This window comes from Lissotriton vulgaris, chromosome 3_1 (assembly GCF_964263255.1).
Source record: "Lissotriton vulgaris chromosome 3_1, aLisVul1.2, whole genome shotgun sequence".
NCBI lineage: Eukaryota > Metazoa > Chordata > Amphibia > Caudata > Salamandridae > Lissotriton > Lissotriton vulgaris.
Window position 1 is genome coordinate 5,769,134 of NC_141689.1, and position 21,360 is coordinate 5,790,493.

Below are 21,360 nucleotides of genomic sequence, written 5' to 3' on the forward strand. Positions count from 1 at the left end.
GCTGTTGAGCACCGGCGGTGGAGCTATAGGTCCAGCTCGGTTCTATCCTTACGCGTTGCAGGGTGCGGTCAGTCCTCTGCTGTTAGACCACAGTCCTGTTCCCTAAACAATCCGGTTGGTGGCGCCTTATGCTCGGCACCATAGTTCTATGGCAGCACCCTATTCCCAGCGGAATGTTGTTCTTTCCCTTGGCAAAAAGTCACGTGAAAAAGAGGGTGAGTGTGGTTCAAATAGTCGATAGGAGAGAGAGCGGAGTTGGGTCAGAGTTCCTGGGACACACAAAAGGGACCAAGGGAGCAAAGGATAACAAGCAGGCAGGCCCATCAATCGGGCCCAAAGAAGGGGGACGGAGACTCCAGGCACACGTGGGTTAGCAGACGGAGGGCTTCAAGGCGGCCCATCATTTTTCTTTTTCCCCGTTGAAATTGCGGTCTCGTCCCGTATCCTGTTGCTCTGCAGCTCCACCTTTGGTCGAGGTCACACGTGTCCCAAGATCCGCAGTCGGGCTGTACATCACATCTGACCCATCTCCTTCGGTGATCGTGAATCTTTGAATAGGTACAAGACAAGGTTTTAGAGAAATGGCAAGAGAAGATATCTACGCATGTGAATTCCTCCCTCAATTCTACGCATTTGGGAGATACGCTCATTGGTCACAGTCAGAGATCCGTTACCAAGCAGTGCATGTGTTAGCATATTTATAACTCAAGTGAGGATAAATAATATTCCCATCAATTGTGCATTACATCATATTCAACACTACGGAGCATTTCCCTTCAGGACTGGCTAACCTTTTCAAACAGGGCGGGGGTGCCATTATCGAGAGTTAGGCAAAACAAGGTTTTCCCGAGGGTCAACAGTTACTCGTGGGTTATCATGTTTATCTCCGGGACAGCAACTGGGGTCTATCAAAAATGGGGCGGGGATGCTTCGGGCGTTCGCGCTTGGGTGCAAAAGGGGGTGGGGCAATCTGGGCATTGGGGGTCGATCTAGACGTTGGTGTTCGTCTCTGAAGAACAGACATAAGGTGCCATTGACATACAGTTCCCCTATAACTGGCCAGATTTGGGGGACTTTAGTCGTCTTACCTGTCCTTTCCTTCTCAGCCAATTCAAGTTCATTCATTTTACAGAAAGGAGAGGCAGTAATATGGCGAGATTCAATCATTTTAGTTTCGGTCAATTTCGCTGAACGCCTTCGCGTTCAAATATGTATCAAATCAGACTGGTGCCGGTGGGGCACAATTTTACCAATAAGAGGGAGAGAAAATAGAGAGACTCTCATAGAGAGTGAGAGTCGTCCGCAATCTAAACGAGCCATTCGGTACACGTATGACATGTAGAGAGAGAGATAAGGGGGTAGAGAGAGAGAGAGAGAGAGAGAGAGAGAGAGAGACGTGTACGAAAATAGGTCATTTAGTGCGCTTACAACACAGAACAGCAAAGGTCAGGTAACACGCAGATACGGACAGAGGGAAGACATAAATCCGTACATTACACACACACAAACTCAGACAGGGAAGACGGCACATGTATTACACATATATAAGACATTCACGACAAGACAGGAAACAATTGTTAGCCAACAAGATCTGTTTTATATGTTCTACATATCTTTACTATCCTATTTATCTACGTGCTTAGCTCTTACTACCCTTCCCTCCTTTTCATTCTCGCCAGTTATCTCTGCGAGCGTTCTCAATTGCCAATACTTACACCTCGTTAGTCGATCAGAATTTAACCTGGTCGTGCTATTTACCCATGGTTGGATCTTAATCCATTTTCAGTCCCTTCCTTTGGTGGGAAGTTCTCCAGGCTGAGGCAACGGCAAGTATTGATCGGGAGAACAGTCGGGCAGCTTGGCTATATCTATAAGAGTGTGAAAAAGGGGAGCAGTGCATTTTGAACATCAGCAACATTTCTAACTTCCTAGACGGGTGGTGCCGTGGCAACCCTTACCCGTATATTTTGCTTTGTCCTTTCCCTACCTAGTCAGGCGTCCAGTTACATTATTTAACATGTCATTTCTAGTCAATTTTTCGTCATTCAGTACCTGTCCAGTTTCTATGTCAGTCCATCCTCTCAGTCGCTATGTTCTAAGGAGGAACAGTCATGTTTAAGTCTACGTCTTTTTAAAACTTATCGTTATGAGGACTATACACTTATCCCCTCTTTCCCTTTTCGTCGGTGGTTCGACCGTCGCTCTCCCACACTTCAGCCGTCGTTCTGGCGTGACCTGCAGAAGGGAGGAAGAAGAAGGGGTGGGGGACAGCATTCAAAGTACATCAGCATGCAGTAGTCCGAAAATGCCTTTACTTACCACTTACTCGACCTATCTCCACGTACCGCCTTTCTTTACCATCTCGGCGTTTAAGCCCAGAGGGACCAGTAATGTCAGATAGATAATCATTGACGATCTGCGTATCTACATGAGTTACTTGGTCGCAACCCTCTTCGTCGGATGCAAAGGTGGCGGTCAGGTGGCATCTCCGTGGTGTCGTTTTTAAGGGTGTCCAAAACGCTTTTCTGGCTGCCTGTGACACACAATGTAGCTGCTAAATATCTAATCCCTTTTGATCTACATCCTTCATCATACTTATTCTTAGCTCACAGTAGTAAGACATCCAAAACTCATTAATGCAACTGCTACAACCATGCTTTCTTTTTCAAAATACTTTTAATAAAAAGTGTTGATGTACAAATACAGGCCTGCAACTCGGTGGGCCGGCTACAAAGCAGATTGAAACTGTACATAAGAAGAACGAAATAGGTGGCAGTTCATTGCATAAAGTGCAGCAGTGCAATAAAATCGCGTTAAACTTCCCTACAGAGCAAGCATGATGCATGTCAGTAATTCATCTTTAATAAATTCATAAATTCATTATCCAAGTTCATTCGTTACCTAAATTACACCAATTCATTTTCCAACTTATAATCAGTACCCACTCTAAGTCAGTTCATTGTCCAAGCACATACTTAATAACCTTCATATCTACTTTCATTATCCAAAAACTGCGCATATATCTCGGGACAAAAGGCTGCGCAATCAGGGTGCAACAAAGTTTATTCAAAACGTTTCATTTTGTGTCGGCGCCATTTTTGGGTGGGGTCAGGCGAGTTCCAGCACAGTCAGAATGTCTCCAATGATTCGTGGTTGGACCGGGGCCTTCCGTTGGAAGTTCAAAAAGTTTTGAATCATGTGGTAACAGTCTAACGATAGTCAAAGAGTGGGGAGGGCGGCAACAATTTTCCTACCGGGTCATTCTGGTGTTCCTCCGGAACTGAACAAGTCTGTGCCGTGGCTGCACCTTAGCCATTTCCAAACTGAAGCTGGCGCTGGCAGGAGTGCGTCGATGTCGCGGTTCCCAGTGAGGGGGACGGGGGCGCCCATGCGGAGGGATCGGGGTGCCCCCCGGCTCTTATAGAATCTTCAAGGTTGAGGAGAAGAACAGACATGGGGCGTGCGCCCGTCCAGGGCAGAAGACCGCTTTTTGATGTTGACCCTCTTTAAGTAAGAGCATTGGGGTGTCGCTGGAAGCCTCCACCTGGAGGGAGGTGGGGGAGGCTCGTTCGCGTCACCTCCCCCTTCCAGCGACCCCGTTCCTCGGCTCCGTCGCTTCGATATTGGCCGTGCCAGCCATTGAAGATGGGGGGGGGGTCGGTGGCTGCGGCAAGACATCCCCCCCCTTTTCTCGTCGACATGTGGCGGGACTACCTGTAACTATGCAGGAATTTGACATGTGGCGGGACTACTTGCAAGCGCCGCCATTCTCGCTTTTGGCTTCGGCCTTCTTCGTGGGTCGGACCAGGCGGGAGACAGAAGGGGAGGGGTGGTCGGTGGCTGAGGCAAGACAGCCCCCCCCCCCGTGGCCTGCAGGGCAGCAGGAGAGAAGGAGAGGACTCTGCCATTCTTTGGACCGCCTGCCCAACATCATCTCCTCCTGACCGTGGCCAGGCGGGCCCCTCGTGCCTCGAGGCCTCGCCTTCCGGATGGCCGTAACCGCGGACCTGTTGCACTTCGGGAGCTTCCGGAATGGGGGTAGGTACCTATTGAATTGTTTCTATCTCATGTGACCGTTATTTGGGCGTGGCGGGAAATGAGGCAGACATGTTGGGAGCAGGAATAGGCAGTGAAGCCTAGCTACCTCGTGGCTATTTTTCGCTGTCAAACTTTTCGCCATTTCATATTTCTTATTACGCACTATTTCTAATGTTTCTTATTTTTAGTGAAGTCAAAAGCTCATCAGGGGGTTACTGACTTAGCCTGATTTCTTTTTATTATTTTTCTTTCTCTTCCTTAGCGTGTTTTCGAGCTAAAGTTTTCTGTTAGTAGGGAACGGTGATCACTTCATATTTTTATGTGTCCTTTTCACTAGGGGGTACTTCTGGACGGACCAGACGAGTTCCCTCCAATAAATGGTCCGGGGTGGAACGAGATTATCGATCAAAAGGGGAACATATATTCCTTCATTAGGGTATCATCCTGGACGGACCGAGCGATGTACTTCCATTTACTAGGGTAGCCTCCTGGACGGACCAGATGGTCTACTTCTACTAAATGGCCCATGAGCGGGGAGCATATGTCCTCCATAAGGGTAGTCTCCTGGGCGGACCATGCGAGCTACCCCCCAAACAGTGGGGAGTGGGTAGGACTGACGAATTCACAAAGGGGCATAACCTACCCTTTACTGCTTGCAAAGACTAGATAGAATATTTCTACTCCACGTTGTTTGCAGGCAGAAAATACCTCAAACGAAACAATTCCTGGAACAACAATGTCCAGGCAACCAACCAATCAGTGGGGAGAAAAACAGGCATGACGGATTACAACGGGGACAAATGTCTGCATTACCTGCCCTTCGCTATCCAGAAAGGAAGACAGAATATTTCTACTTGTCTCAGTTTGTAGACAGGGAAGATCTCAAAGAACAACAATCGATTATTAATCGACTTCAAACAATCCAGTGGGGAGAAAAGTAGGCATGACGGATTAATACCGGGGACAAAAGTCTGCATTACCTACCCTTCTCTATCTGCAAAGAGGGACGACGTTCCTATTCGCCGCTGTTTGCAAACAGAGAATGTCTCGTTCTCAGAAGAGAACCAATATGTCAAGTAGCCTTCAAAGCTAAATGAACCAATACCAATAATGTCGGCATACAAATACCGATTTTCAATACAAATGTCGGCATACAAATACCGATTTTCAATACAAATGTCGGCATACAAATACCGATTTTCAATACAATCAATCAATCAATCAGGTGGATAGAACCACCCTACCAATCAGGCGTAAGAACGCCCTACTTAATCTTACCCGGACCGGACCATACGGACAGTTCTTTGACTTCCTCCTCCAGCGCCCGATCGTTCTCTTACTCCATTGTAGCATTCCTGTGGGATTCCAGTCAGGACAATAGGTCACTCAAGGGAGGTCCGTTCAAAATTGGTGAAGTTCTTTCGATCGGCAGCCGGGCAAGGGCCCTCTCAAGGCAGGCATGCCCCGATCATTTAGATGTTCACTTCTTCGTCTGGATCTCTCTTACCGAACCTTATGTCACTGATGGGCCCCACCAAGGGCGCCATTTGTTGAACAGGAGCCCGCATTACTACCGATGCCCAGGCCGCTGGCGCAAACCGCCTCTTAGTTTCCATGTTGAATAGTTACCAAATAAAGAGACGGGCGCTGGAAGCAGGAATCAAGAACAGAGTTTATTTCTCATGAGGAGAGCCAGTCATTTCGGACACGAAACACAGTGTCTTTCGGGAGGTGCTCTAACAAGTGAGCTGAGACTCTTGCTTTTATACCTTACAAAACATTTGGCATTACAGTCACAGCATTGTGAAGCGAGGGAAAGATAACCCTATAATCCTCGTCTCAATCCTACCCCACATGTGTTCACAATAGGGACCCTTTGACCTGCTGATAAGAGGGGAGGGCAATCACGCAGCTGAGTGTTCCGTCAACTGTTTAGGATGTGTACGCCTGATTATAGCCCAGGGGGTGGGGTGGCTAGGATCAATAGTGGGTCCTTTGAGTGGAGTGGCTTCATACAATAAGGGCAGTAAATGGTATCTCCTGGCTTAGGCGATGGCCTCGCACACGTGTGGTCAGCCGGACTCGGGGGAAGGGGTCATCAAAGGAGGGGTATTCATGCTGCGTGGACAATCGAGCGCGGAGGGAAGGCTCGTCAACAGAGGGGTATTCATGGGAGGAAAGGAGGTGTTGGTCAGGCGCGGCCGTGACTCTCAAGGACAGGGCCTTGCAGAAGAAGAAGGTTTATGACTTGCCCATGTGAGGAGAAGGAGGGGGTCAGGGTGCGCGCAGAGTCAGAGTCGCACAGAGAGAGAGAGAGAGAGAGAGAGAGATCTTATGACCCGTACAAGAGAGAGCGGGGGCAGTCAGGTGCAGCTGGGGAGGGCTACGTCAGCTAAGGCGAAGGATGCCTCTTCAAGAAGGAATGGGGGGGGGCTTGTGCGAGTCAAGTAGGAGAGTTGCCTTTCACAGTAGGGTCGCGCAGAGGGAGAGGGTTTCATGGTCTATGCATGAGAGAGGGTTTAAGATACGCGCAGGAGAGAAGCCGGGGATTCCAATGGGTGAAAAGGGTCATGGTGCCTAAACTGGCTGTACATATGCATAGGGGTATGGGCTCTTACTGGCAGAGTGATACGGTCAATAGTTTACGGTATTCATGGTGCTCACAGGGAGAGGAGTGGGAGAAGAAGGGGAATGAATGCTGTCTATGTACATCAATTTCTTCAACTTTCACAATAGGAGAGGGGTTGCGGGGGGTGAGAGGAGTGGAAGAGGCAAGCACGATCCGCTCCCAGTGCTCCCGGTAACCAGCAGAGGGGCAGAGTTGAGACAGCGCACAGGCGAAGAACTGGGCTGTAGGTCTGGGCAGCAGGCAGCCCCGCGATGTAGCGCACACTCACTGGGACCAATGCTGTACTGAGGCTGCCCGATCATGCATGCAGGGCTCACAGGAGACAGCCTGGATCGCCAGTGCGGCAGGGCACAGATCGTCGTCACCATCCCCAACCATCTGGCCGCGAAGCAGTTGATGCTGTGTGCAACCCCAGTCCCGAGCTGACTGTCTCCCGGATAGCCCCTCGATTGATACGTTTGGGCATAGGTGCAAGGACCCCCGGCGTGAGTCCTGACCCTGGGTCCGGTACGGCTGCAGGCGGCACGGGGACCTCCAATGGTCCACAGGGCTCTCGGTGGATTCCGGTCACAGGTCACTTCAGCCTCATCGGCAGCTGCAGGGCATGCATCAGGCTCCGGACCTCTGTATCCGCCGATGGTCAGCTGTGGTCCCTAGTCCGGCAGAGAGTCAGGTAAAAAGCCGGGGAGCCCTCAGCCCACTCGTGCTCCTCCGATGTCCAGCATCTTGCAGACGAACCCCGGACCACAGACACCATGAGCATGAATCCGAGTCCACGGTAAGCTCCAAGGATCCGCAAGTCGGGTGGGGTTGTAGAGGATGTTCTCCAGTTACTTGTGTTCGTTTCGTTCCTTGGGGCAATGGGTGGTAACAGGGATAAAATCCAAAAGTGGGATCCCAAGCACTAGGAGCTCATGAGAAGAGCTCCTACCGGGCGGCCATTTTGCAAACTGCAAAAAAAAAATAATAAAAAAAAATATATATTACATATGCCAATTAGGGGAAAGCACATTTTAACATGTTGAAAGGAGGAACACTGGCGCCCTATTACTGGTTAGCCAGAATTGAAACCGCGTGATGACCTTTGACTCCCTTTTGTTTTAATTGACTTTTGGTGTTTTACTTTATCCTAGCTTGAATGTACGGCATCATTGTTTCCTGCATGTTCACGTTTCCTTCAAGATTTCTCTTGCATCTCTTTGTAGTTTTGGAGTGGAAGCTGTCACAGAGTAGAACAGCCATGCCAGGAACATAACTTGTGTGTGTGTGAAAATATGAAACCTTTGACTTGACATGCGGCCTCCTGAGACTCTGAGATGGATTTGGAGCTCCGGGTGTGCCTGGGGCTTGCTAGCGCGCCCACACCATTCAACGTACTGCTCCCAGCGGCTGGACACATCGTCACAGGTGGGGGTTTTGCCTGTCTCGACCCCTCTCCAGAGTTCTGGGCTACCGTGAGCTGTGATCGGGCAGCCCCAGTGCAGGGGAGACGTGTGGGGCTCCGCGGATGCCGCTGTGCCGGTGGCTAACCTGCGTGCACAGAGTGGCGGGCTCGCTTCTCTGCCCAGCTCCGCTGATTAAGTGCGAATGGTGCTGGGACTATTCTGCCGTCGGGGAACCGGACGCCACTGCTGAGCTGCGGTTCATGCCCTGGGTCTGACTTTGCTGTAGTGGTCGTGGCTGCAGCCTGTCCCTCTGCCTGAGGAGACCGCGCTAGACTGGCACTGCGGACAGAGAGAGGCGAGGGCACCTGGGCACGACCGCAGTGATTACTCCAGGGGAAGCCCTGTCTATTGTTGAAGAGCCTGAAGACTGCAGTCTGCTGACTCCCGGGGCTTGCTCTCTCTCCTGGCAACCTGTGGAGCGCTCCTTCCCAGAGATCCTGCTTTAGTGACTTCTCGCCTTGCTGGCCTCCTCTGGCTGTGCGGCGCTTCCTCGCTCTGCTGCTGCGGTGGGATATGGCGTGCATACTGCGTTCCCTGTAGCCTGCATTGGGGCACACCATCTAGTTAGGGCTCCATTAGCAATTTCTTGTGCAGGGAGAGCCGACACCGTGCGTTGTGGATTCCTATGCCCATCACCGCCTGCATCTGACCCGGTGCTGCTCTTCCTCCTCTGCTCGCTGGTGGCGTGCGGGGACCATAGCTGGCCTGGTTCTGCCCTTATCTGCTTTGCTGCCTGTTTTTCTCCTGCCACACTGCCTGGGGGCTTGAGCCAATTGTCAACATATCACTGTCCATTGTATTCTGTTTGCGGTTGCCCCAGAGCGCAGACTGCCAGGGAATTAATTTCCCAGGGAGCAGTGCGCTCTCGCGGGAAGTGACGCGTCATCCAGCCGAACTGTGTCAGGGCTACCGTGGCGTAGGACGTGCGCGGGCCCGTCCTTGCCCGTCTGTGCCTGGATGAGGCTGGGCTGGGCCCAATCTCCTGGCTCCAACATGGAATAAGTGGACATAGACTACCAGACTATCAGTAAGCAACCAAACTGTTAAATTAAGTAATTGACAATATTTGATCACACACTCAACCTTTCCCTGCATTTAGCTCTCGCAGAAACAATCAAACTCACACTATTATCCCATTGTCTATCTTGTTTGCGGGTCCTTTTACCAGTTGAAGAGGGTAAAATAAAAAGAACGTGGGTTACTATAAGATAGTATGTAGTGGAAGGTAGCCAGATTAGATCAAAGGCGTTTAATTTTATAACCAGCATCTAATAATGGGCAAAAGAAAGTTGCCGAGCCCAAACTCTCCACAGTTAAAAGAACTCCTAGTGATACACAGCAAACCCTATTGAGTTATCTTACGGGGCAATGGTGGCTTTGGACAAACAGATATCTTCTGTAGGAGAGTCGCTAGAGGCGGAAACATCACGAACCATTCCTGAATCACACAAACCTGATGCATTAGATTCTTTGAGGCCTAGGTTGAAGCTTGGTGTATCTTCCAATGGCTGCATTCAGCATATTTCTGAGGAGATTGAATTGAGTGATTCTTCTTTGCAACCTCCACAGAAAAAACAAAAGAACCCGGCCCTCGAGGATAAATTATGCTCCGATTCGGTAGGGAACGAGGGCTGCAAAAAAATACCCACGGCGACAGTTCCCATCGCTACAAAGCAGGGCAAGCAAGGGAAAAAAAGAAAGGGGCAACGAAAAGGATCTTGGAAAGGTAAAGATGAGGCCAGCAGAAGGTTCGATCCAAATGACATCAAGAGCCTAACGGTCTTGGTTGAAAAATTAGATCTATATGTTCGAGTCACACTAGACCAAATGGGCGCCAGACCAACCCCCATTGAAGCTCTTATGGTTAATGATAATAATCAAGAAAATAATAGGCAATTGACATCCACAGACCCTAGAAAGGAGAATAGGGGTAATAATGCTCAAAGTAGGCAACCAAGTGCGACAGCAGCAAATTCCCACTTAAATAATGACTCTGTAATGCTCCATTCAGTCAATCCCAAAAAGAGTGTAAACCCCGTGAGGAGAGATTTCCCCCTACAGACTACGACGAATCACACAAGGATCAGCGTAGAGAACAGGGACAGGAAGAGTGGCACCCCGAGGAAGGTTATAGACACTAGACCTAACTTCCCTTCTCAAGCGCTTTATGTCCATCAACAACCTGGGGCCCCTTTCTTAGTTAAAAACAATAATAGATTAGGGTTAGATCAACATCTCGACTTACCACCTGAGGCAACCCCATATATAATCACTTTGACAAACGTACCAAAAAAGGGTCCACTTGAAAGAGAATCTTGGGAGACATTAAAAAATAAATCCCTGCATGGGTTAGGCATGATGATAGGATCAACAGAACAACTTTTCGCCGAGTTTAAGAGAAGGGTGCAGTGGGATGGCAACCGTGGGAAAATACTGTCTGGAGACTGTGTTGTCTTGACGTTTAAAACACCTTCATTTGTGAAAAAAAATCTTATGGCTGGAAAGAAATAATCCATTATCATCAGAAGGGATTAATGTATTACCCCTAGGCTTCTTTTATCCACCCATCTATGGGGAAGTGAGGGAATATAAGTCTAGAAATAGCGAAGAAACACAAAGCTATCGCTACAACCTTCCAGCTTTTAATAGGTTTAATACGCTCTCTGACCTAGAGGAGAAAGATTGACTGGTCAAGTTGAACTCTAGACATCTTGGGACTCAGGCAGAACCTATCATTCCAAGACAACTTTGCCTGGACCACGCTTGTAATGCTGGCTCATGGGTTCCAAACTTGGTAGTCAGTCATCGATCTGATACCCAGATTTCCTGCCATCTCCGTGAGTTAGATAGTACTGGCACAGAGTTCTATGTAAAAATGCAAACAAACCAAGGATGCGTTGGGAATAAGATGCTTGTTGAATCTCAGCGGGGGGGCCTACTGAACCGGGTATCAAACAGACAGGAACTTCTAATGAGCCTACTTTAAACATTGTTTATTGGAATATAGCAGGCTTGCGATTTAAAATGACTAATGATGTATAACTTGAATTTGTTGGCAAATTTAATGTGCTATGTTTACAAGAGACTTGGGCCACTCGGGCAATACATTTAGAAGGCTTCAAGACCAATTTCTCGCCTGCGATCCCATCCATCTCGGGAAGAGCGAAGGGCGGTTTGACAGCAATTATTTCCAACCTCCTGGGGATTAAGAAAACAATTTTTCTCAAATCTGAACCCAATTTTCAAATTATAATCCTTAATGTAAATAATCACAATGATACGTGTACTGGTCAATTTTTATAATAACATGCATAAGGATCTGTGTCTTGCAATTCTGAAAGAAATCCGTTCTGTCCTGCAGGAAATTCGAAATAAGTCTTCCAAAAATGTTTTTGTCATATGGCGGGATGATTTTAATTTAACGCCATGTGGACAGAATGGCCATTCAACATGTGGCATGACTGACGAGAACAGAAATAACTTAACACACTCCCTCACACATTAACTGGTGATTTATACTGGATCTTGGGCTGGTTAATGAACTGGAGACACCCCCAGTCCCACCCACTCAGACTTTCAATGGTAGAGGAGTTACCACTATTATAGATTTTATTTTTGCATCAACTAGTGCTACGTCCCGTTTACTGAACTTTAAAACCCATGCTATGCTACCAGTGATCTTTTCCCAAACAGCGTCTCAATACTATGTCTAAATAAATCCAGCAGAAGTAACATAGAGAGAATGTATGGGCAAATAAATCTGACTATGGATAGAATGAATGGGTATTCTTTCAAATGGGACAAAGTTGACCCCCTTCAGACAACAGTGGTAGTAAAGAACTCCCTCAATTCCATAATGAAATGCTTGGGCATATCAACCTCTCATCAAGATGTCTAAAGTAGCTTTATGGAAATAACAAAGGCAGTAAAAGGAGCCCTGTGGGTCCAATAAAAACAAAAGAAATGTAAGAGTAAGGGGTGGTTCAATAAGACCTGCACAAAACCATATGCTGACCTGAAATTGGCCCTACATAAAGCAGAAAGGGACAGACAAGAAATTAGTCAGCTCAGAAGAGTGTATAACCGGGCCATTAAATTAATAAAAACTGAATTAAAAAAAGAAACTTGGGATGAATTACATAAAAGTTGTAGAAATCAAGACAGTGCTGCTTTCTGGAAGGTTATTAAATCCCCTTTTCTTTCGGAAATAAGGGACAAGCCAAACATTGAAATCGCTGTAGACGAAACGCAATGGATAGAACACTTTTCACAGATATTTGATTTAACCAACAAGGCAGACTGTGTGGCAGAAGAAAAAGATAATACAAGTCCTTCTAATTCTGTAATTTTTCCTATAGCTCTTGACATTACTCAGATGGAAGTTGAGCAGGCTTTAATGGCTAGTAAAGGGGGAAAGGCGCCAGGCCCAGACGGGGTCCCAGTTGATATTTTTAACTATAATATGGACCCCAATACTGACCAGAGTCTTAGTAGCCACATGTACAGCGGGGCTCATGGACTCTTGGTCAGAATCAATCTTGGTCCCGATATTCAAGAAAGGAGATCGCCAGAATCCGGCCTGCTACCGCCCTATTGATTTACTTGATTCTTTGGGCAAAGTGGCAGGACGCATTGTCCTTAACCGCTTGCAGCAATGGGCAGACGATAACAAAATATTGTCTGATCTCCTATTCGGGTTCAGGGAAGGTCTGGGCACCACGGAGCAAGGTCTTAACTTGTCTCTCTTAATGGGCAAATACTTGAACGCAAAGGGGGGGAAGTTGTACATGGCCTATGTAGATCTAACCGCAGCATTTGACTGCATAAACCACCCAAAACTATGGAGAATTTTAGTAGAGATGGGTGTAGATTCACTTGGTAAACTTCTTAGATCTTTACGCAAATTATACGGCAAGGGTGCGGTTTGGTATAGGTGGGGAGCTCACTGCGCCGTTTAGGGTGGAGCGGGGGGTATAGCAGGGCTGTGTCCTGGCGCCCTTCTTTTTTACACTCCATACAAATGGCCTCGAACAGGCCATGTTGGAGGGGTACACACTAATCCAAGGAGAAAGGATCACTTGTCCTGTACAACCTTTAGGTCTGCAGGAGTCTGTTAGAGTTGCATCCCAATGTAAAAGACCCTCATGCACGTGATGGGTACGATGGTATTCAAGCGGTATATCTTGATTCTCCGCTGTATATGTCACGTGTGTGCATAATCATTGGGTCAGTGAGTTATGCAGCCTCCACCTGGAGGATCTAACCCAAGGTTGTGCCAGTAGTGAGCCAGTGATAGGGAATCTAAAAAAACCCGGAAAACTAGATGGTTGACATTTATTAAGACTGGGTTCGGGTTCTGGTAAACTCTATAGGTGTGCACCTTATGAGGTATTATGCGTCACAGATGCACCCAGAGCTAAAGGTTAAAAACTAAGGTGTAAGGGGAGTAGGGAATGGTCAACATGTTTCTGCCCTGTTCGCCTTGGTTAGGACTTACAGGCATTCGTCAGGACCGTTGTGCGACTGGAGTGAGGGAAAAATTAATTATAAAGTGCTCTCAAATAAAGTGATCAGAAAATAGGATAAGTTAACCTGTTTTCCTTGTATAGAGGTCTCAATGTACCTGGAAATAAGTAACAAAAATACGTATGTAACATACAAGGGGAAGGGGAAACAATTACGAAGGGACACACATAAAGCAGGCTATCTCTTGTTAGACTGCATTCACAACTAAAAAATGGCAATACTTCATAAACCAACAGTATATCATGGCAAATGTCAACTCTCTCATCTCACACTCCACGCTAGTGCAGTGGTTTGTAGCATGCTCAGAGTTGGTGGATCATGCATGTCGTCTAAAATACACTCGTGTTCAAATTAAACAAGGGTTCACTCACGTGGTGTTTGTGTAAGTGATACCCACATAGTGCTATATCGTATTTTTTACCCCTCACACATGGTTTTCTTTGTGGTTAGATAACAAGGTCTTGCTAGCCAGTTTAATATAGTGCCAACAAACGTGTGATTTCTCGATCGTGAAAACAAACGTGGTAAATGTTTTTCGTTACCTCGAGCGTCTATAGTATGCGCTCCTATCGGGTTCAGGGCTCGGGAAGGACTGGTGTGGGAGAACGGAATCTTAAGTTAATATTTAGAAAAGCACCAGATTACTTGCGGTTATGCAGTTTGGCTCCGATTTCCCTCGGTACCTGTTGCGTCCACTCCTCGCGTCTACGTTGCAGACGCTGCTCGCTGTCACCCGGAAACAAAGGGTTCTGTTTCCGGGTGGTTCTTAGAGGCTTCCTTCAAGGGGCGTGGTCTGTACTTGGTGATTATGCCCGGTTGTTATGGAAACCACGAGGCCGGGTTGGTGAACGGTCTCAGTTGTAAACATAGACGTTCCGTTTTGAAAAACACCGTTATTTTAATAAAATAACCATTAGTTAGTTTGGGGAATATCTCGTGGCACGGAATATTCCATTTATGGAGGGATATTGACATAGATTACCTTATGTACTCAAAATGCTAATTTGAAATCTAATGTGTTTCCTGGTACTAAATATATGGATTTGATACCCAGTTGCTTACTGTATTTAATTAAAACCAAGGATGGTCATTACTCATGTTTCATCGTCCTTCATTTTTCTTATCTTGTTCATGGAACATTGGGGAGGTGGTTTTGATGATTATATTGGATAGTCAGGCTATCTCATTTTCTGGATAAACTGAGCCACGGAATGTTATCATTCAGTCCCTCGTGGTCAGTTCCCAATCTGTGCACCCATCTCTGCTCCTTTTCGAAGAGAATTCTCTCAGCATTGTTGTCTTTCCTTGATAGAGTTTCTAGGATAACCCAATTTAGATCAAATATTGTGTGACCTTTTTCTAAAAAATGGGTAGCCATTTTTGTGGTGGTCTTTTTACATTTTACATTACTTCTGTGTTCACACAGTCTCTGCTTGGCTTTTCGGCATGTCATGCCTATGTACCTCAGGTGGCATGGGCATGTGATCATGTAAATTACATGACTCGTATTGCAATTAGTATGGCTCCGTAGAGTCCATTTGAAGTTGGGCATTAGTTGCAGTTCTTTCGTCGGTTTCGTTAAGCTGCAGACAGAGCAAGAACCACATGGGTAATGTCCTGTCACTTGAGGAATGCCCCACAAGTTTGTTGGTTCTTTAGTCATTCTTGGGGCAGGTTTGGTGTGGACCAGAATGTCTTTGAGATTTCGACTTCTTTTGTTCGCGAAGCGTGGTTTAGGCCATGTGAGATTTCCTGATGTTACAATAGACCAGTTCTTATTTATTATTTTCTTTACTTTGTTCGTCATCGCATTATACGTAGTAACACATGTCAGGATGTCATCTGGTGGAGGTTTTGGTACTGTTTCAAGAAGAGATTCTCTGTTCTGATTTTTAGCCCGCTTTTGACATTTGTTGATGATTTTCTCTGGATAATCACGGGCCGTCAATTTTTCATGTAAGTCACTAGCTTGTGCTTTGTATTCTTTGATATCACTGCAATTCCGCCTGAGTCTGAGGAATTGGCTGTATGGTAAGTTTTCCCTCAGTGGGCGGGGATGATAACTGTTGTATGAGAGAAAGCTATTTTTTGCAGTGGTTTTGAAAAAAGTGTGGGTTTTCAAAGTGTTGTTATCAGCGTAAATGGTTATGTCAAGGAAGTCAATGCTTCTCTGATCTGAACAGTAGGTGAAAGTCAAGCATTCATCTCTTTGGTTTAGCCATATGTGAAATTGTGATAGGCTGTTTTTATCTCCTTTCCAGATGACCAGAATGTCATCTATATACCGCTTCCAGAACAGTATATGATGACAATATGGATTACGAGTCTCATCCAAGATGTGTTTGTCCTCAAATGTGCTTACATATAATCCAGCCACACTGGGGGCAAAGGTACTGCCCATAGAAGTCCCATGGCATTGTAAGTACAGTGTATCCTTATATTGGAAAAAAATTTCCATAAGTGCCAGGCGGCAACATTCTAGTACAAAATGTCTTGGGGTTTTGTACGTCCAGTTCGAATTGAAAAGAATGCTTTCAAGGGTATCCATGGTTTTTTCTTGGGGGAGGCTTGTATAGAGGCTCTCTACATCAAAACCTGCAAGAAGCATAGTATCAGGGCAGTATTCAAAATTGCATAATTGATTAAGGAGGTCTCGAGTATCCTTTAAATATGTGGGAGTCTTTTGGACTAATGGTCTAAGGTATTGGTCTGCAAACTCCGAAAGGGGTCCGTATTAGAACCCCTTTCGGAGTTTGCAGACCAATACCTTAGACCATTAGTCCAAAAGACTCCCACATATTTAAAGGATACTCGAGACCTCCTTAATCAATTATGCAATTTTGAATACTGCCCTGATACTATGCTTCTTGCAGGTTTTGATGTAGAGAGCCTCTATACAAGCCTCCCCCAAGAAAAAACCATGGATACCCTTGAAAGCATTCTTTTCAATTCGAACTGGACGTACAAAACCCCAAGACATTTTGTACTAGAATGTTGCCGCCTGGCACTTATGGAAAATTTTTTCCAATATAAGGATACACTGTACTTACAATGCCATGGGACTTCTATGGGCAGTACCTTTGCCCCCAGTGTGGCTGGATTATATGTAAGCACATTTGAGGACAAACACATCTTGGATGAGACTCGTAATCCATATTGTCATCATATACTGTTCTGGAAGCGGTATATAGATGACATTCTGGTCATCTGGAAAGGAGATAAAAACAGCCTATCACAATTTCACATATGGCTAAACCAAAGAGATGAATGCTTGACTTTCACCTACTGTTCAGATCAGAGAAGCATTGACTTCCTTGACATAACCATTTACGCTGATAACAACACTTTGAAAACCCGCACTTTTTTCAAAACCACTGCAAAAAATAGCTTTCTCTCATACAACAGTTATCATCCCCGCCCACTGAGGGAAAACTTACCATACAGCCAATTCCTCAGACTCAGGCGGAATTGCAGTGATATCAAAGAATACAAAGCACAAGCTAGTGACTTACATGAAAAATTGACGGCCCGTGATTATCCAGAGAAAATCATCAACAAATGTCAAAAGCGGGCTAAAAATCAGAACAGAGAATCTCTTCTTGAAACAGTACCAAAACCTCCACCAGATGACATCCTGACATGTGTTACTACGTATAATGCGATGACGAACAAAGTAAAGAAAATAATAAATAAGAACTGGTCTATTGTAACATCAGGAAATCTCACATGGCCTAAACCACGCTTCGCGAACAAAAGAAGTCGAAATCTCAAAGACATTCTGGTCCACACCAAACCTGCCCCAAGAATGACTAAAGAACCAACAAACTTGTGGGGCATTCCTCAAGTGACAGGACATTACCCATGTGGCTCTTGCTCTGTCTGCAGCTTAACGAAACCGACGAAAGAACTGCAACTAATGCCCAACTTCAAATGGACTCTACGGAGCCATACTAATTGCAATACGAGTCATGTAATTTACATGATCACGTGCCCATGCCACCTGAGGTACATAGGCATGACATGCCGAAAAGCCAAGCAGAGACTGTGTGAACACAGAAGTAATGTAAAATGTAAAAAGAGCACCACAAAAATGGCTACCCATTTTTTAGAAAAAGGTCACACAATATTTGATCTAAATTGGGTTATCCTAGAAACTCTATCAAGGAAAGACAACAATGCTGAGAGAATTCTCTTCGAAAAGGAGCAGAGATGGGTGCACAGATTGGGAACTGACCACGAGGGACTGAATGATAACATTCCGTGGCTCAGTTTATCCAGAAAATGAGATGGCCTGACTATCCAATATAATCATCAAAACCACCTCCCCAATGTTCCATGAACAAGATAAGAAAAATGAAGGACGATGAAACATGAGTAATGACCATCCTTGGTTTTAATTAAATACAGTAAGCAACTGGGTATCAAATCCATATATTTAGTACCAGGAAACACATTAGATTTCAAATTAGCATTTTGAGTACATAAGGTAATCTATGTCAATATCCCTCCATAAATGGAATATTCCGTGCCACGAGATATTCCCCAAACTAACTAATGGTTATTTTATTAAAATAACGGTGTTTTTCAAAACGGAACGTCTATGTTTACAACTGAGACCGTTCACCAACCCGGCCTCGTGGTTTCCATAACAACCGGGCATAATCACCAAGTACAGACCACGCCCCTTGAAGGAAGCCTCTAAGAACCACCCGGAAACAGAACCCTTTGTTTCCGGGTGACAGCAAGCAGCGTCTGCAACGTAGACGCGAGGAGTGGACGCAACAGGTACCGAGGGAAATCGGAGCCAAACTGCATAACCGCAAGTAATCTGGTGCTTTTCTAAATATTAACTTAAGATTCCGTTCTCCCACACCAGTCCTTCCCGAGCCCTGAACCCGATAGGAGCGCATACTATAGACGCTCGAGGTAACGAAAAACATTTACCACGTTTGTTTTCACGATCGAGAAATCACACGTTTGTTGGCACTATATTAAACTGGCTAGCAAGACCTTGTTATCTAACCACAAAGAAAACCATGTGTGAGGGGTAAAAAATACGATATAGCACTATGTGGGTATCACTTACACAAACACCACGTGAGTGAACCCTTGTTTAATTTGAACACGAGTGTATTTTAGACGACATGCATGATCCACCAACTCTGAGCATGCTACTAACCACTGCACTAGCGTGGAGTGTGAGATGAGAGAGTTGACATTTGCCATGATATACTGTTGGTTTATGAAGTATTGCCATTTTTTAGTTGTGAATGCAGTCTAACAAGAGAGAGCCTGCTTTATGTGTGTCCCTTCGTAATTGTTTCCCCTTCCCCTTGTATGTTACATAAGTATTTTTGTTACTTATTTCCAGGTACATTGAGACCTCTATACAAGGAAAACAGGTTAACTTATCCTATTTTCTGATCACTTTATTTGAGAGCACTTTATAATTAATTTTTCCCTCACTCCAGTCGCACAACGGTCCTGACGAATGCCTGTAAGTCCTAACCAAGGCGAACAGGGCAGAAACATGTTGACCATTCCCTACTCCCCTTACACCTTAGTTTTTAACCTTTAGCTCTGGGTGCATCTGTGACGCATAATACCTCATAAGGTGCACACCTATAGAGTTTACCAGAACCCGAACCCAGTCTTAATAAATGTCAACCATCTGGTTTTCCGGGTTTTTTTAGATTCCCTATCACTGGCTCACTACTGGCACAACCTTGGGTTAGATCCTCCAGGTGGAGGCTGCATAACTCACTGACCCAATGATTATGCACACACGTGACATATACAGCGGAGAATCAAGATATACCGCTTGAATACCATCGTACCCATCACGTGCATGAGGGTCTTTTACATTGGGATGCAACTCTAACAGACTCCTGCAGACCTAAAGGTTGTACAGGACAAGTGATCCTTTCTCCTTTGATTAGTGTGTACTACTTGTGGAAACTGAAAGGATCCATTTTTCCACCTCCCCCCTCCTGATTAGAACATGTTGGAGGGGTGCCAGGATCTACCCAAGCTGCAAAAGTGCCCAATACCCGCCGTAATCTATGCGGATGACGCCGTAATTATAGCGCATACTCCCATAGAATTACAACGTGCACTCAATAGGTATCCTACTTAGACCTAAAAACAAACATTAAAAAAAACCTTTGTAATGAGCTGTGGGACCGATAGAAAATGAAGGACATTTTTATCGAAAATGCAAAGCTGGAGAACACTACCACATATCCTTATTTAGGTATTTTAATTGATAAGTGCTCGTGGAGACCAGCAATAGTGGTCAGGAAACTGCTCTTCATGAGGACAACTACGCCATTGGTTAATTTTGCACAGAGGCTAGGTAAAAAGCGGCCGGTGGAGATGTTCCAAATTTACCAAGCTAAATGTATCAGTACGGCGATCTATGGGGCTGGAGTGTGGGGCTATGGAAGGGTTGATGCCCTCCAAAAAGTTGAGAATGCCTTCTTGAGGTTCCTACTGGCAGTTCCGCGAGGCACTTCGACCTTCAACTGCCATGTAGAATTAGGCTTACCATTTATTACCGACATAGTGAAATTATAACCGATTTTGCTATGGCACCATATATGGTCGTCACCCAAAATACTGCTTAATCAGGAGCTCCTAAATGATTATATTAACCTTGAAAATGCACACAAGATCGCTGTGCTCTCCTACGTGAAAAAGTTTCTGTACGATATGGGTCTGTTAAAGTATTATCATAATCCCCTACAGATATCAGAGATCCCTAGAAAAAGGCTTAAAAACTGTGTTTGGCTCATTTGGAAGGACTTAGACTAGCTACGGAGGCAAACAAATGTTCTGTCCAACATATTTTAACGATCCAAACCACCTCATCTCTCCAGCCACATCTTACGTTTAATCTGAGTGGATATGACAGGCTTGTTTTGGTTCGACCTAGGATGAACATATTTCATCATTTGATAAGTTTTCCTAAAACCAATGATTGGTCTAGAACGTTATCAAATTGTCCCTGTGATGATGTATCGATGCAATCATCAATGCACGTGGTTTTATTTTGTAAATTTTATAAGGAACCAAGAAAACAATGGCTAATACCTATATTACAAATTTTGGGTTTGCAACAATGTCGTCCAGCATTCCTTGCATTACAGTTTTTGGAGGCAGAGTGCTTTGCAAAAAATATAGCCCAATTTTTGAAGTTCTGCATTACACACAGAATTCATTTAGAACAGGACTGGTGGTGTACATTCTGCGTAAAAACACAGTTCTTGTCCTTTTTTGCACCCCAAATCATGTATTTAATGCTCTATAATATTGAGCTGGTATTTTGTGACTCTATACTACTGACATGTATCTTCAATGATTGAATTTTGTAAACTTTTAAACTATTTATTATTTGTAGGTGATACATTTTTAACCAATTTTATTAATGTTTTGATCAAAAAGTGGTTTTTGTATCTTCATGAAAACCGAATAAAGGAATAATAATGAATGTACTTCTTGTTCTCCGAGTGCAATGTTATATACAGTGGTGTTCAAATGTGCATTATGTTGTAAATTGGGAGATGAAGTGTGTGATACTATAGGCAGTAGTGCACGAATGTGCATTGTGTTGTACATTGGGAAGTATTATGAAGTTCTTACTATTGGCTATAACATGCCCTCATGTCATCTTGAATCTTGTCAGCTAGCCTGAGCTTTTACACACACAGGCAGGTTCCCGGA

The 21,360-nt window shown here is 45.3% G+C and overlaps 1 protein-coding gene across 1 annotated transcript in view; it reads left to right on the forward strand.

The window, feature by feature from the left end:
• LOC147725803 (uncharacterized) overlaps positions 1-21,360 on the forward strand; it is a 443,482-nt gene that overhangs the window by 13,807 nt on the left and 408,315 nt on the right. The window lies entirely within an intron of this gene.